The 16,931-nt window shown below is 48.3% G+C and overlaps 1 protein-coding gene across 1 annotated transcript in view; it reads left to right on the forward strand.

Moving 5' to 3' along the window:
• Positions 1-16,931, forward strand: part of LOC106999943 (uncharacterized) — a 303,356-nt gene that overhangs the window by 219,802 nt on the left and 66,623 nt on the right. Inside the window, exon 5 of the mRNA XM_077942878.1 lies at positions 16,064-16,766. The gene's annotated coding sequence lies outside the window, so the exon portion shown is untranslated. The remainder of the gene's footprint in view (positions 1-16,063; positions 16,767-16,931) is intronic.

Below are 16,931 nucleotides of genomic sequence, written 5' to 3' on the forward strand. Positions count from 1 at the left end.
ATCCTCTTAGATTCCAGGATGGTGGCTGGACATGGTGGCTCATACCTGTAATCCCATCACTTTGGGAGACCAAGGCAGGAGTATGGCTTGAGCCCAGGCATTCAAGACAAGACTGGGCAACACAGCAAGACCCTGTCTCAAAAGAAAAAAAGAGATTCCAAGATGGTGTAGAACATCAGAGAGGAGCCCTTCGAGATTATTTGGCCATTGTCACCCCACCTGCTTATAGATGGAAATGCATAGACTCAGAGAGGTCGGGGGACATATAGACAGCTGTACAAATCCAGTGGACCTCAAATCCAGGCGTTTCTAACCTGAATTAAATTATCTCGCCCTTGGGCAATGGAGAATGGAGCAGAAGTGACCACAGCAGAATAGGTGGGAAGGTTCCTGCGACAGCAAAGATTCTGCTGCCCGGTTCCTGAGATATTAAGAATGTGTTGTCTACACAACTACATGGCCAGCTGCCTCCTCCTTAATTTTTTTTTGTTTTGTTTTGTTTGTTTGTTTCTGAGACAGAGTCTTGCTCTGTATCCCAGGCTGGAGTGCAGTGGCATGACCACAGCTCACTGCAGCCTCAATCTCCTTGGTTCAAGTGATCCTCCCACCTCAGCCTCCCAAGCAGCTGGGACTACAAGTGCATGCCACCAAGTGCTATTTTTTTTCTTTTTTAAATTTTTTTTAGAGGCAGGGGTCTTGCTACGTTGCCAGGGCTGGTCTCGAACTCCTGGGCTCAAGTTATCCTCCTGCCTCGGCCTCCCAAAGTGCTGGGATTATAGGCGTGAGCCATCATACCCAGCCCTCCTTAATTTTTTAACATGAATTAATAGGACTTGGACACACATAGTCTCATTTATATGGGCAGCCATCACAGCCTGCCACGTGTCAGATGAGGTCTCTGGGGCTCTCACTCCTTGCATCGGGGCTGATGCCACATGTGGCCCAGCTGTAGGTCACATTCATCTCCTGCGTTCTCCGGGATCAGATGGAATACCAGCACATCTACCCTCGTGTGCCCTGGGAGTTTGTAATAATGTATGAATATGTAGATTTATTTCAGAGAACATTTTCAGAATCCTGTTGCGCATGTGCACAAAAATATTGGCTGCAGTGTGTTTATAACCATGAAAACTCCAAAATAGCTTCAATCTCCTGTGAAAGGGGAGTGGTTGAAGGCCCTCCAGCACGTGCACAGAATTCTTTCTTCAGCCATTGAAACATGAAAATGACGGTTAAAAATGACTCCATTATGGGGAAAAGGGACAGGATGCAAATGGCATGATGATATGATGGCACGATGTATGATAAGGAAAGAAAAAGATGTTGTAAAAGGTCACATAAAGTCACCCACAGATCAGCAGTCATGCCATGATTAGCTGCTCTGTGCCAGACACACAGGCTGCAAATTGTAGCTGCTCACCCCAGGAAGTGGGCAGCTGCCCCTCTGTGCCTCCGTTGCCTCTGTTAGGCTCCTGGAAGCCCCCTTCATTGCTGTGTAATGACATCTTCATCACCACATGTAACAGCTTCTTTACCACTATGTGCAATGTCATTCTGTGTGCCTCTTGGGCTAAACCATCACAGAGGAAAAGAGTGCTGGAGAAATGCCAGGGATATCGGTACGGAAATGTTCCAGATGGAAAGTCTCGGCTTCAGGTGACCGTAGCAGTGAATGTCAGGGTCAAACAGGGGGTGTATTCTTGGGAGAGCGTCAGCTCGTCTGTGACCTAGTGTTCAGCCGGCTTCCCGGAAAGGAGGCTGCATCCTGACATTGAAGCCCTGTGTGCTAGGATGAGTGTGTTACGCAGAGCCTTACACATGAGAAAATCTTGCATCCTCAGGACAGGCGGTTAGTGTTGCTGTCTGGAATCCACCGGCTACGTCCCTCCTCCCTCCACCACTTAAAATTCCCTGAATCTGACAGTGGTAGGGAAAGGGCTGATCCTGGAGAAGATTGTTCCTTGATAATCCTAGTATGATTCATAATGGTTGCAGCAGATGAGCCCTGAGGTCCGTGGCTCAGTCTGCAGCTGAGGAAGGCTCTTCCCTGGGGAGGTGTGTCCAGCTTCTCGGGAAGACCTCAGCTGTCTGGCTGGCCTGGGCTGCCCAGTTCTTAGCAGTGCGTCAGTGATCAGCAGCCCCTGACCATCAGACAGCGTTTCCCGCCTGCCAGAGAACGTCAGAGCCACTGCGTCTGGACCAGCTGAAGGCAGCCACGGTGCCCAGGATGCTGCTGCTGCCTCCAAGGAAAAGAATTCTGAAAATGAGGAATTACAGCCTGGTGGTTTTGTTTTATGTTTATTAATTTTTTTACATCTGGAAGATAATGGAAAAATTAAAAATTGCTATAATTGCACCAATTTTAAAAGTTAATAATATAAAGAAGGGAGAGTCACCAACACCAGCTTGAAACCCATCCCGCCCCTTCTTGAGATAATACCTGTTATCAATTTGGTGATTTATGCAAACGTAGTGGTGTACTGTTAAACTTCTCAAGAGGAGAAACAAAAACCCTGAATTGTAGGTTTGTCGATTTCAATGGTGAAATCCCACTGCAGCCGGTTTCAGGCAACCAAAGCTTTAAAAGCCAGTTCGCAAAATTCTTGAATATTTAATAATCAGCTTTTGCAAGTGCATACATGCTCACAGCGTTTGCTTTTTGTACTTCATTTTGAGGGAGGCAGGAAATGGAAACTTGCAATGGTATTGGTAAGCATGCCATTTTTATTTACGGTATCACCACGTCTTCCCAGACTAGCATGTGCAGATTCACTTAGCTCCTCTCACTTGTGGGATGGAGTTTCCATGAAGGCGCACTGTGTTGCTTCTGGAAGGGCAGAATCGGCCCCCCAGGAGAGGGGAGTGGCAGCAGCTTAGCACTCGGAGGTTAGCTCCTGCAATGCTATCCACATTTGGCGTTTACTTGGAGTTCACTCTAGCTTCTGGTTTCTTCTAAATATGTTCTTCCAATAACCTGTGGCCTAATCAACGTTGCTGGTGATACATCCCTTTGCTCTGTTCAATTCCAGTTTCCATCAGAGAATCTCATTTTTCTTTTGGGAAATGTTTCCTGATTTTCTTCTTTTCCACCACCCCTCCCTGAGGCTGGGTAAAGTGCTTCTTCTGCAATGATGCTTAGAACCCAGGCCTCCTTCTGTGACAGGGCTCTCTGCACCTTATGGTTTATTGTGTGATGTCTCAGCCTGTTTCCTGCAGAGAAGCAGAGAAGTTCTGGTGAACAGAATGGCCCTCTAAAGATGCCCACGCCCTAATCTCTGATGTTATGCCTATGAATGAATATGTTACTTTATATGGCAAAGGGGACTTTGCAGATGTAATTAAGGTTACGAATCAATTGACTTCTAATAGGGAGATTATCCTTGGTTATCCAGGTGGGCCCAATCCAATCACATGGGCCCTTAAAAGCAGAGATTTTCTCTGACTGTGCTGAGGAAGATGCCGTGAACGATTCTAAGTGTGAGAAGGATTTGATGTGCCACTGCTGGCTCTGAAATGTGGGGCCCACTTGTAGGAACTGGAGGGAGAGACTGGTTGCTAAGGGTGGCCCCTAGCTAACAGCCAACAGAGAAATGGGGACCCCCCCAATCCTACAGCTGCAGGGAACTGATTTCAGAACATGAATAAGTTTGGAAGAGGATCCTTCCAGAACCTCCTGATAGGAGTCCAGTCCGCTGTCACCTTGAATTCAGCTTCGTGAACCAGGAGCAGGGAAACCAGCTGAGCCAACCCACTCTCTGACCTAAGGAGCACCGAGGTAATTATATGTATTGTTTTAAGCCACTGAGTTTGTAGTAATTTGTTATAGTGGCTGTAGAAAATTAATACAGAATCCTAGTGTTTGGGAATGCAGGCTCCAGGCCCCTGTTTTCTCACTTCCAAAGCATGTTTGCACCTTCGCAGGGGACTCTCAAGTCCCGGTAGCTCACTTTCACGTGTCTCAGCCCACTTGCCCTGCTGCTTCTGAATGAGCAGGTTCTACCATCTTCCAAACACTTCATCTCCCCCACCTGCCCATAATCACTGCTTGTTGGATTTTTACCACTGCAATGTAGGCCTTGGCTTCCTATTTCAGACCCCTGGGATGTTTTGGTAGCTTCCTTAGGGGTCTTCTCAACTCCCGGCCCTCCCTCTGCCCAACCATCCTTCACACTGCCTCCAGATGCATCTTCCTGGAGTGTGGCTTTGCTTCCATCGCTCCCTAGCTACTGACATCCTGTGGGCCTCCCATTCCAACTGAATCCAGGGCACATCCCCCAGCCTAGGTTTCACAGTCTCTACTGGGGACAGGGGCATTGCCTTTCCAGTCCGATTCCGCAGGACTCCCTCTTGTGCTTTTGTTCTACTCTTGTCCCCTTGTATGCCCAAGCTTCCCCAGCCCCAGGTCTCTCCATTCCTCCGGTCCTGTAGTGCCCTGCTCTTGTGCCATCTCATCCCTGCAGCCTCATGGGATCCCCAGAGGTACCACTGGTACCATGCCCAAGGCTCATCTGTCTGTCTGACTCTAAGTGCCCTCAGTCACAGAGCCAGTCTGAGATCCAGCCCTGTATTTGAACTTCTGCCCTGTCTAATCTGGAGCCCAACCTCTCGCCCCCCTCTCCAGTGTGATTCACAGGCTTGTGTCAAAGCTCTCGGGGATTTAAAGAAAATGTCGACACCCAGGCTTAAAAAAAAATGTGATGACCATCTTTACCGGAGGGAAAAGAACTTCCTGTGTAACTATTGAAAGTAATGAAGATGGAGGAAGGGACAGGATTGGGAACGGAAAATACTCATCTTCCCAGCAGTGGGGACAGAGTTGAGAACCAAAGAAACTGTGTATTTTCTAAGACACACTCCAGGCCAGGCCTGCCTGCGTCCTTCAGTGCCCAGGTCTACCGCAGAGAGCCCTGGGCTGACCACTGGCTCACCCTGCAGAATGCTCACTACAGACGAGGCTTCTGAGGCCTCCAGCCAGCAGCTGTCAGGACGGACTCCTTGGCAAACTTTCCTAGGATGTAAGATGGAAAGATTTTTTCCATCTCCCTACCCCGTGTTTCCCAGGTTGGGGAAAATAGGAAAAAAAAAAAAAAAAAAAAAAAAAGGAAGAAAATGGGCCTACCTATCAAAACAGAGGCTAAACACCCACAAATAGGAAACTCACAGACCAAAAATGAAACACTAAAGCAAATACCATAATTTCCAATTCAGGCCTGTGTGAGTATCTCCAGGTGGGAACAGCAGCATTTGGAGTTGAGGTGGGAGGGGGCTCGGATGGGGGCAGTCCTTGTGGAAGGAGGGCATACCAGCCTGGGGAGAAGGAGATTTGGGGCCAGAAGGTTCTGTGGGATTGTGACTTTGGACTTTGTCATTTCACTGGGGACCGTCCATGAGACAGAATCATCCTTGCCTCATTCACCGACCTCGCATCCATGCAGCTATCCAGTGTGAGAATTAAGAGAAAAGCCTTTAAAATTTTAAAGCCCTGTACACATGTGAAGTGTTAAAAATAGTCACAAACAATAAACTGTAGCAATAACGTCAATGATAATGACGTTGACCCAGTGACAAAGGGATTTTGTCTCTCTCATGAGTGGACCAAAATGGAAGCAGTAGAGGAAGGCATTATAGCTCAGAGGCCATAAGGCTGCAGGATTTACAGCCAAACTGCCTGGATTTAAAATTGGGTTTTACTACTCACTAGCTTCGCAACCTTGGGCAACTCACTTAACTTCTCTATGCCCCCGTTTCCTCATCGGTAAAATATATACACTAGTAATCCCAAACTCATAGCATTATTGTATGGATTAAGTGAGCTAATCCACGATAATAACATGTTTAATATGTGTTAGCTATAATCACAAAATTGTGATAGCAATTCTCTAATAGAAAAAAATATTGTGTGCCAATGTCTCGGCCATCTTTATACTCAGTGTAAGCAGCCCCCACAAACAGAAATGCTGTTGCAGGGCGAGTGTGCTAAAAATACTCCTGGGATTTTTCAAGTCCTTGGAGACATTCATCTTAAAATAGTGCAAAAAGAACCAAATAAATACTCATTTATGTGCTATTTTAATGAGCAACTGCAGGCAATATGCCTAATATGGCAGAGAGGTCTTCAGTGTCCTTTCTCCTTCCTTCTTGATTAGCGTCTGAGCTCAGATGGCATGCATCATTATGTTTGTGGCATTACAAAAGGTTCTGGGAGTGCGGGAGAGTGCAAGGGTGGGGAAGCATTACGTGCCTGTAATCCCAGCTCTTTGGGATGCTGAGGCATGAGAATCGCTTGAACTCGGGAGACAGAGGTTGCAGTGAGCCGAGATCATGCCACTGCACCGCAGCCTGGGCCACAGAGCAAGACTCTGTCTCAAAAAAAAAAAAAAAAAAAAAGTAAGCTTCTGTGCTTGTGCCCAGAACCACTGAATCAGATGCTGGGTGTCAGCTCTGGACCTTGTTTGGCCTTTTCTTTCCTATGTCAACCCAGCAGAGCTGCAGGCCCTGTGTGGAGGTGGGTTACAATGTGCTCTCCTTATCCCCAGTAAAACCAGGACATTTTAAGGTGGGGAGGGGGTGGGAGTGGATCAATTAACTTGGAGTCTAAGCTTGGCCTTTACCCTGGATTTATGGGGCTTAGAAATAAAGGGAAAGTTGCATTCTTCTCTGAGGAACTGCTTAATTCATATCCACTCTCCCAAATAAAGCTGCTGGTTGATTGCAGCTATTTAATTCAATGCTATTTGCTTTCATTCTGTGTAGGGTGAGGATAGCTTTTGTTGACCAGAGCTTGTGCTAGATCTCCACCCGGGCCAGGAAGGCATTTCCCTGCACTCACAGAGGCCTTCCACACATAAGATGCACTGGAGAATTCCTGGCAAGGCCAAGTCTGATGTCAGGTTCACTCTTGTCCTTCCAAGTTTTTGCTGCCTCTCCTTTGTGCCCATGATATCTGATGGTAGCAGCATGGGACTTGGTACAGTTGAAATAGCCCAAGTTCAAATCCTGACTCAGACACTGAGCTCAGTAACTTTATATAAGTACCATAATTATAAGGACCTTCCCTTCTTCATCTATAAAATGATGTGGTGAATTGATTACAGGAATGGCCCTAACTCTTCACTCATTCCCTGTATCTCATTTTGGACTGACTGTGTCTCATGAGCTGTTAGCAGACATGATGCAAGCTGAGCTTCTTTTTTTTTTTTTTGAGACAGAGTCCCGCACTGTGGCCCAGGCTGGAGTGCAGTGGCATGGTCTTGGCTCACCGCAAACTCCACCTCCTGGGTTCAAGCAATTCTCATGCCTCAGCTTCCCATGTAGCTGGGATTATAGGAGTGCGCCACCACACCTGGCTAATTTTTTGTTATTTTTAGTAGAGACAGAGTTTCACCGTGTTGGCTAGGCTGATCTTGAACTCCTGACCTCAGGTGATCTGCCCACATTGGCTTCCCAAAGTGCTGGGATTACAGGCATGAGCCACTGTGTCCGGCTGCAAGCTGAGCTTTGAAAAACTGTTTCTATGTCCACTGTTGAATCTCTTTTATCACCATGAAAAGGGGTTTCAGGGCTAGTCACTGGTTCCAGGAGAAAAAAGAGTGACACATAGGACACACATAACTCAGGTGCTCTAATGGTCCTAGTTGACACCAACCTAGATCAGTTGACAGCCAGCCAACTCCTAGACCTCCATGTGAGCCCAGCCAAGATCACCAAAGCTACCTGCTTGGCCACACAGATATGTGGACACTCAGAGCTTATGCCACCAAGCTTGTTGTGAAGCATTGTTTTGGTGATAGACACAGTGGGAGCATCAGTGATAACTATTGGATGGCTTATTACAATAGTAATAAGTATTGGATTCAAATCCGACCAGGACATGGGTTGGTTAGTGCCACATGCATTGCTTGGTGCATCAACTACTTTTGGAATGACTGAATGGTCTTATAAGGATAAATTATGTAACCCCTTTGCACCTGATTTCTCTATTCAGAACATCTCTAACAGGCTGCGATCACTGCCATTCCTTGATACTCTTTAAGAGTGGAAATGCCGTTTACTGTACGTTCAGAGAGAGTGATGTGAAGTAGCCAGGTCCCTAGTTTTATGTGAGATGTCGATTGATCCATGGAGTAATTTGGGTCTCTGGCTTCAAGTCAAGCCTGTTACATTCTTCAGGGAGAAAACAGCTTGACATCGGTATCAGTTTGAGAACATAGCACCAGTGAACAAAAGAAATAGCAGTCCCCCTATTTTGGGCATTTGCTCCACACCAGGCACTTCTTATCTATTCTGCATGGAGGAATTGCTCTCCTGGTTTTTAAAGGGGACACAACAGCTCAGAGACATCAAATAGATGATCAGAAAGCACACAGCTAAGGGGGTAACAGCACAAACTTCTAGATCCAGAGATACCTGACAGCAAAGGACAGCCTCTTACACTGCATCACAGTCTGCAGAGCCCATAGCAGGCATCCAGCCGAAGCTCCTCAGTTTATCAATGAAGGAATTGCATCTGTGAATGGAAGTGGCCTGCCCACGGCTACACGGCAGTCAGTGTAACCAGATTACCTGATACCCCTTCCAGGGCCCATGGTGTGACTTGCTGAGATCCCATGGGCCATTGGGTGTCACTGAAATTCCTGGATACAAGTTGCTTATGGACGGCTGGCACAGTGGCTTATGCCTGTAATCCCGGCACCTTGGGGAGCAATTTGGGAGGCCAAGGCAGGTGGATGGTTTGAGCCCAGGAATTCCAGATCAGCCTGGGCAACATGGCGAGACCCCGTTTCTACAAAAAATAACAGAAAGTAGCCTGGTGTGCTGGTGCGTGCCTGTAGTCCCAGCTGCTCAGGAGGTTAAGGTAGGAGGATCACCTGGGCCCAAGAAAGTCCAGGCTGCAGCGAGCTGTGATTGTGTCACTGCACTCCTTCCTGGGTGACAGAGTAAGACCCTGTCTCAAATAAAAACAAAAGTTTCCCGTGGAGGCATTATCAGTTTCTAGGTCTCCAGGTGAGCACCTTAAAAGAAGCACTATAGTTTAACAACAAAAGACGCACTGTGGAACACTGAGCTGCTCCTACGCTCTTGTGCTCTCTTCAGGGAAGCAAGTTAGCATCATGAGGAGGTGCCTTTTGGGAGGAGGCCTGAGGGCTGGCTAGCTGCAGGTGTTCCATTTCTCATTCATTCATTCATTCATTCATTCATTTTTATGGAGGTGGGGTCTCGCTGTGTTGACCAGGCTGGTCTCAAACTCCTGGCCTCAAGCAATCCCATCTTGGCCTCTCAAAGTGTTGGGATGACAGGGGTGAACCACTGTGCCCCGCCCCAGATGTGCCATTTCCAGACGACACCTCCAAGGAACTGAGGAGAGAAGCCCCTCTTGCCGGCTGCCCCAGCATCTACCTATCCTTTGTTCTGCCTGCCAGATCAGAGAGTGGGAGCAGTGCCAGGGAGCTGGTTGGACTGGTGCTGGCCAAGCAGGAGCCCTACTTGGCTGGCAGCCCTGGGCACCTGCCACACTTGTGTGTTTGCTCAGTGGTTTGGGGTACGGAAGCAGGATGCCTTCCGTCGTTGCACCCTGGGTGTTCCGGGCCTCGGGGGCCAGCTGCTGGGCTGGCAGCTTCTCTGAGGAGCTGTTTCTTGCCCTGTTTGTACCCCTCTCTCTCAACTACCTGTCAGGCAGGTAATAATCCCATTGTCACCTAATGTACCCAGAGGAGAAGACAGGAGGTCCCTGCAGTGTGCGCAGAACAAACACTGGCAAAATGCCTGAGAGCCCTGCACCAGGCACCTTCAGCCCTCAGAGGAGAGGCTCTCCTATCCAGCTCACCGCAGGCACCCTTCTCCAAATGCCCAGTCTTGCACCATTCCCAGACCATTTGGGCCACATCAGAAAGAATTTGCCATACTGCCTGCCTTTGATTAGATGTTAAGGAAGATTTAAATTCATGCAGAATCTCAATACAGCTCCCTTCCTTTTGGAACCACGTGAGAGACTGTTTCCAAGGCTGTGTCTTACAAGAGGACCTGCCTTACTAAGACAGCACTGCAATAATTAACGAGTTGAAAGCTTCCTGATTTGCAAAGCATTTTCACATACGTTAGCTCACTTAATGTCTCCCAAACCCTGTGAATGGAGCTTTCTTTTTAGCCTCATTTTACAGGGAAGGCAACTGAGGCCAAGAGAGCTTGAGTAGCTTCCCCAGTGCCTTAATGTAGAATAAGTATCAAAGCAGAGACTGGAGCCCAGATCTTCCTTATGAAAATCCAGCCGCCTTGTTTTTTGCTTTTGAGACAGAGTCTTGCTTTGTTGTCCAGGCTGGGGTGCAATGTCGTGATCTCAGCTCACTGCAACCTCTGCCTCCAGGGTTCAAGCGATTCTCCTGCCAGAGTAGCTGGGATTACAGGTGTGCACCACCACACCCAGCTAATTTTTGCAATTTTAGTAGAGATGAGGTTTCACCATGTTGGCCAAGCTGGTCTCATACTCCTGACCTCAAGTGATCCACCTGCCTCAGCCTCCCAAAGTGCTGGGATTACAGGTGTGAGCCACTGTACCCAGCCCCAGCCTTCTTTCTGATTCACTCTTGTTTTGTAGTAGTGGACATTTAAGAAGACTTATTTATTTATTTATTTTTATTCAAAGGGCTTATGCTCAAATAAAGTGAAAGTCGGGAGAGAGGAATTCATGTTTCTCTGAGCTGCTTTTTGCTTGGGCTCTCATTTAATCTCTCTGACAGCCTTTTGCAGCAAGTGTTATTCTAGTCCATATTTACACCCTAGGAAGCTGAGGATCACAGAGGACAAATATCTTTCCCCAAGCCCCACATCGAGCAGTGGATAGAAAACGAGCCCAGATCCCTCTGTCTCCGTCTCTGCAACCTGGCTCTCTGCATGCCACATTGGCTTCCTACCGCGATCAGCTGCGCCAGGGCAGGCTGGAGGGTGAGGAGGCTGACTGGACCCCTGGGAAGGCAGGCAGCACCCAAAGCTGTTCCAGCTCTGCTGGTCCTGTTCAAGAGGCCAGAAATGTTCAAATATTGGCCTTCTCCTTATAGTCTCCCACCTTCCCTTCCTCTGGAAGCACAGAACTATAGTGTGCAAAGAAAGACCTTGTGGATCCTCTGCTCTTGCCCTCTCATTTACCAAATGAGAAGACGCTCTGTGGGGAACATGACTGGTCTCATTCCATAGAAGAGTTGGCAGAGTCTGAAGCAGATTCTGGGACCCCTGACTCCCAGGCTTGTGCACTGAGACGTTCTTGTCTGCCATCTCCCAGCCCCTCTCTTTGCCTTCCTTGATCTTCTTGAGTTCTCTAATGGGTCATCTATTGTGACCGTTGATTACAAGACACCATGCACAGTCCCCCCACTTCCATTTATGTGTGGATCTCTCTCTGTTCTTACGTAAGAATCTCAGAGACAGAGGCCAGGTTGTGACCTTCTCTTTGGTGCTGGCTTGAAGTTGAGGAAGGAACCAGGCTCTGAGTCCCTTGGATCTGGGTTCCAACCTGCCTGTGTGGCTCTGAAGTCAAGTGACTCCTTCTCCCCTTGTTGCGTTCCCCGGCAGCACTAACAGTGGCTCCCGTTGGCTGGACACCTAGAGTGTCAGGCCCTGTGCTCAGGACTTCACTGTTCGAGGTCCCTGGAGAGTGGAATCTCTCATCCACAAGGTGGTGATTCCCTTGGGAATGGGCAGGATGCAGTCAGAAGAGAACTTGGGTGGGGACAAGCATCCTATATCCTGGGTTTACCTGCTCTTACCCATGCACTGATGTGCTTGACTGCCTGGCCAACACTTACTGAGCATATAGTATATGATGGGCACTGAGGCTCAGGGGATGAAGTCATAGGCTTTGAGTCCCAGAGTCAGTGATGGAATCACCAGGGAGCCCAGGCATTGTGTCTGTGCTCTGTGCCACGTGACAAGTCTCTGCCCTCTCTTCATCCTGGAGAGACCCTGGATTCTCACCTCCCTGGGCTGTTGGCACCATGCAAGGTGGGCAAGGTAGGGGCCCTGGTGTTCCGGCCCCCAGCTAGGTTCTCAGCACTACTGAGTGCTGGCTCATGGTGAGTGTTCAGCCACTGTTGGATGAATGGAGAAATGACTGAATGAATTTCCCAGAATGCACAGATGCTGCACCTAATCCCTTGGAGTTTAACCAGGACAAGAGTTTGCACTTTGCTGGCCATCCCCTGCCAAGGCACAGCCTTCCCTGAGCCTGTTTCCGTTGTCTGTGGGCCCTACCTGAGGCCCCCGGTTAGTGTTCAGTCCCCTCCTGCAGGCGTGGGCTGCCCAGTGCCAAGTGCACCTTGTGTCTCTGCCCAGCCCTCCCACTGCTGTCTCCTGCTTCCTGCCCTCCGTCCCGCCACGGGATCCCGCCAAATCAGCCCACACGGCCTCCTTTTGTTCAGCCACCTCAGTTTCAGGGAAACCAGTCCAGCCAGGTCCCCCAGCCTGCTTTGCACACTCCTTTGAAGCCTTGACAGGCAGCCAACCAAGCTAGCCCGAGCGCGCAAGGCAGGGTGCTGGTGCCGGCGCGCTGGCAGCTGCTTCCCGCCTTTCTGGCTCCTGGGACCTGGCTGCTCCCAGGCCCATTCACTTGGGGACAGAAATGCCTGGACGTTCTCCTCGGCTGGCATGGGCATTGCATCCAGAGCCGCCGGCTGGGGCTGTTCCCACAGCCCAGAGTCCTTTCCCAGGCTCCCTGTTCTCCATAGTGAAACCCTCTGGTTTGTCTCAGGCAGTACCTCCCACAGCCTGTGTCTCCATAAAGGAGAACTGGCAGCAGGAATAGCCTGGCTGGGTTCTCAGCTCTCTGAGAAGAGGCAGGACTGGGCAGAGGGTAGGAGCACTGGCTTTGGCTTCAGATGAGTGCCAAGCACCTCGCTCTGCCATCTCTAGCTAGGGGCCTATCTGCTTCGTGCCTCAGTTTTCTCTTCTGTAAGTGGGGAGCATAGAGCACCCAGTTCACCGGCACAGTGAAGGGTGATGAATACCCTAGGTTAGCACGTTGCAAGCTAAGCCTTCAACAGGAATTGGAAGCACTGGTAACATGTGGGTATCATCGTTCTAGTAGCTGAGGAGCATCAGAGCCTAAAAGACTCATGTGTGAAAGAGGGGTCTCCTGTTCCTATTTTTAAATTTTTAAATGTTATTTATTATTATTATTTTGGGGACAGGGACTTGCTCTGTCACCCAGGCTGGATTGCAGTGATGTGACCTCAACTCACTGCAGCCTTGACCTCCTGGACTCAAGCAATCCTCCCACCTCAGCCTCCCAAGCAGTTGGGACTACAGGCACACAACACTGCACCTGGCTAATTTTTTATTTTTTATAGAGATGGAGTCTTACTATGTTGCCCAGGCTGGTCTCAAACTCCTGGACTCAGGTAATCCTCCCACCTCAGCCTCCCAAGCAGCTCTTGGGAATATAGCACCACCACCATGGCTGGTTAATTTTTTATTTTATTTTATTTTTTGTAGAGTACAGTGGGTCTATCGCTGCTTACTGCAGCCTTGACTTCCCAAACTCAAGCAATCCTCCCACCTCAGCCTCCCAAATAGCTGGGACCACAGGTGCCCAGCACCACCCTCAGTTAATTTTTTGACTTTTTTTTTTTTTTTGCTGGAAATGAGGTCTCACTATGTTGCCCAGGCTGGTCTCGAACGCCTGGGCTCAAGCAACCTGCCTACCTCATCCTCCCAAAGTGCTGGGATTACAGGTGTGAGTCATTGTGCCTGGCCTCCTGTTTTCTAAATTTCAAAAGTAGTACATGCTTACTGCACAATTTAAGAAATTCAGATAAGTGAAAGAAAACTTAAAAAATACTCATTGTGATCAGGTGCGGTGGCTCACGTCTGTAATCCCAGCACTTTGGGAGGCCAAGGTGGGTGCTTCACGAGGTCAGAAGTTCGAGACCAGCCTGACCAACACGGTGAAACCCCGTCTCTACTAAAAATACAAAAATCAACTGAGCGTGGTGGCGCTCACCTGTAGTCCCAGCTACTCAGGAGGCTGAGGCAGGAGAATCACTTGAACCTGGGAGGCAGAGGTTGCAGTGAGCTGAGATCACACCACTGCACTCCAGCCTGGTCAACAGAGCGAGACAAACAAACAAACAAACACTCGTTGCTGGGTGCTGTGGCTTGCGCCTGTAATCTCAACACTTTGGGAGGCTGAGATAGGAGGATGGCTTGAGCCCAGCAGCTTGAGACCAGCCTGAGCAACAGAGTGACATCCTGTCTTTACAAAAAATTTTTTAAAAAATTAGCTGGACATGGTGGTGGGCCTGCAGTTTCAGCTACTTGGTGGCTGAAGAGGAAGGATCACTTGAGCCTGGGAGTTAGAGGCTGCAGTGCCAGTGCACTCCAGCTTGGGTGACAGAATAAGATGCCATCTTAAGAAAAAGAAAAATTAAAAAAACCTTTTTATCCTACCAGTGTATATACTCATGTGTGCACATGTACACACACGTATGCATACCCCTACACACACTAGAATTGCTAGTTTATAACCATATGTAATAGTAGTTTATATGGACATAACAGTGCATACCTATTATATTAGGTACATATGTAATGCATTTCATATACTTTTCATACATATTTCATTTCATATTAAATACAGATTCTTGCATGTACATATACTTGAAAAACTAAAGAATAGGCTCCTCTGGTTTTGTGACCAGTTTTTGTCATTTAATGTAAGCTGAATTTTTTTTTTCTGTTAGGGAATTTTTCTGCAGGAAAATATTTCAAGGCCACCTGGTATGTTATAATACAAACATGTTACATCCATTTTACAGTTGAGGACGTGGAAGTGCTGAGATGCAACATAAGTTCCCCCAAATTACTCAGCTACTTGAGGCACAGCTGACATCCAGAAGCTTCTCCGGAAAGGCTTTTGGAGTTCCCCAAGGCAGAGTCAACATGAACTAAGTTCCTTGAGAAGAGGGACTCACTGTCATCTCCCCACCACCTGCCTCAAAATGGACATTCTGTTAATAGTTACTAAGTGAATAGACGCAGGAAGTTCAGCCTTTTTTGATCTAATTTCTTGCTCAAAGCTCATCACAGCATTCAACATGTGGCTTCCTCACTAACCTGTGCACCCCTCAAGTCCAGGACCATGTCAGATTGTCTTTGAATCCCTCAGCCCCAGTCTCAGACCTGCATCAGAGCAGGTGTTCTGTTCAGCAAATGAGTATCAAATTGTGGAAACAGGGATCTCTCCATTCTGGATTCAAGACAGCGCCCTCCCTGTGAAGCTTTTCTGAGCCCTTTCACGCTGAAGTTCTCCAAACCTTCATGTTGACACCTATCTGCCTGCTGCCCTCAGTCCAGGAGCAACTTGGACATCAGCCCTACCTGTCACACTGGGGTTGGTGCACCTGGCCTGTTCCGGGACAGATCGCAAGGCTGAGGGTTAAGTAACACCTGGAGTGGTTAGGAGGCTGGGCACCTCCTTCTTGTGAATCTCCCGGGCTGCGTGGCGGGTGGCGGGTGGCTGGCAGGGGAGGACCCTTGGCACTGCTGTGGCTTTGCTTTTGCTGCCAGCGGGGCCTTTGATGCCCCAGGGGCTGCTTGCCCAGCCAAAAGCATTGTAGAACACAAAAGCTGCAGAAAGCAGCACAAATAAAGTAAAAACGACCCAGGAACTGCCAGGAAGCTTATCAACCTGTTTCCTGGTCACAGGTATGGGGTGTAGGGAGGCACGGGGAGCATTTCTGGGCCCTTGTGATCGCCTGCACGTTGCCAGGGCCCCTGGTATTGTGTACAAAGCATTAACCTGGAAGCTAAGCAAGGCTCTTCACCTTGCAAAACTGACTGAATGAGTCCAAACTCTTAGAGTTTTTGTGAGGGTTAGATAGGTTGATAAGTTAAAGTGCCTACTCTGTGTGTGTGCATCTAATAATGATAACAGCCACAGTAGTAATAACGATAGCAGCTAATACTTTCTGAGCTTTTCATATATGCCAAACACTATTTTAACTGATTTTTATATCAATTCATTTAATCTTCATAATAACACTAAGAGGTAGGTGGTACTGTTGTCTTCATTTTATAGATGAGAAATTTCACCAAAGCTCAGAGATGTTAAGTAATTTCCTTAAGATGGCACAGCACGTGAAAAGACAATCCGGCATTTGAACCTGGCACTCTGGTTGTGAAACACTGGTCTATAGCCACCTTGCTACCCATTTCTTCCCCCTAGCCTTTGGAATATTGTGTTCCCCTAATTATTATGGTAGTGAGGACAACCACGTGATGATGATGATGATGATGAGGATGACGACGATGACAGTGATGGCGGTGGTGAAGGAGGAAGACATGCCCTCATTTCGTATAGCAATCTGCTTCTTGCTGGGATTTCAAATCCATTTTCATTGTTGATACTGAGAGCAAGCCTTGGAGGGGGAGTCACTTTGAAATCCCAGGAAACTGGGCCTTAAGAGGCGGCTGAAGACCCATGAATTCATGTGGTAGAGTCTGCGAGGCCCAGAGCGGAAGAGGAGGACATGGGTGTAGCAGCCCACACTGCTGTGCCTACAGCTCCGGATCCTGACTGTGTGAGTGGGCCCAAGGCTGCTGGAACCTCTGGGGCTATAGCAAGAAGGGTGAGGAGGTTGCCCCACTCCTGCTGCCTTCATGAACATTGGTTGTTCCCTCAGGACAGGAAATTGAGGCTGTTCCCTTGACCTCTCCAGACAACTTCGTGGTGACTTCAAGCCCTCTTATGAGGTGGTGGATCATAGCTACCGTTGATTGAGGTAAGACCTTCATTTATTTCATTTAAACTCATCAGTAGCCCTGGGAGATGCATATCATATTTCCATCACGGTGTACCATAATTGCATCAATTAATTTTTGCCACAGCAATGCGGAGTAACAACTACAGAATCTGAGTGGCTTTCAGTGTTAAGCATTTATTATCT

Source organism: Macaca mulatta, chromosome 8 (assembly GCF_049350105.2).
Source record: "Macaca mulatta isolate MMU2019108-1 chromosome 8, T2T-MMU8v2.0, whole genome shotgun sequence".
NCBI lineage: Eukaryota > Metazoa > Chordata > Mammalia > Primates > Cercopithecidae > Macaca > Macaca mulatta.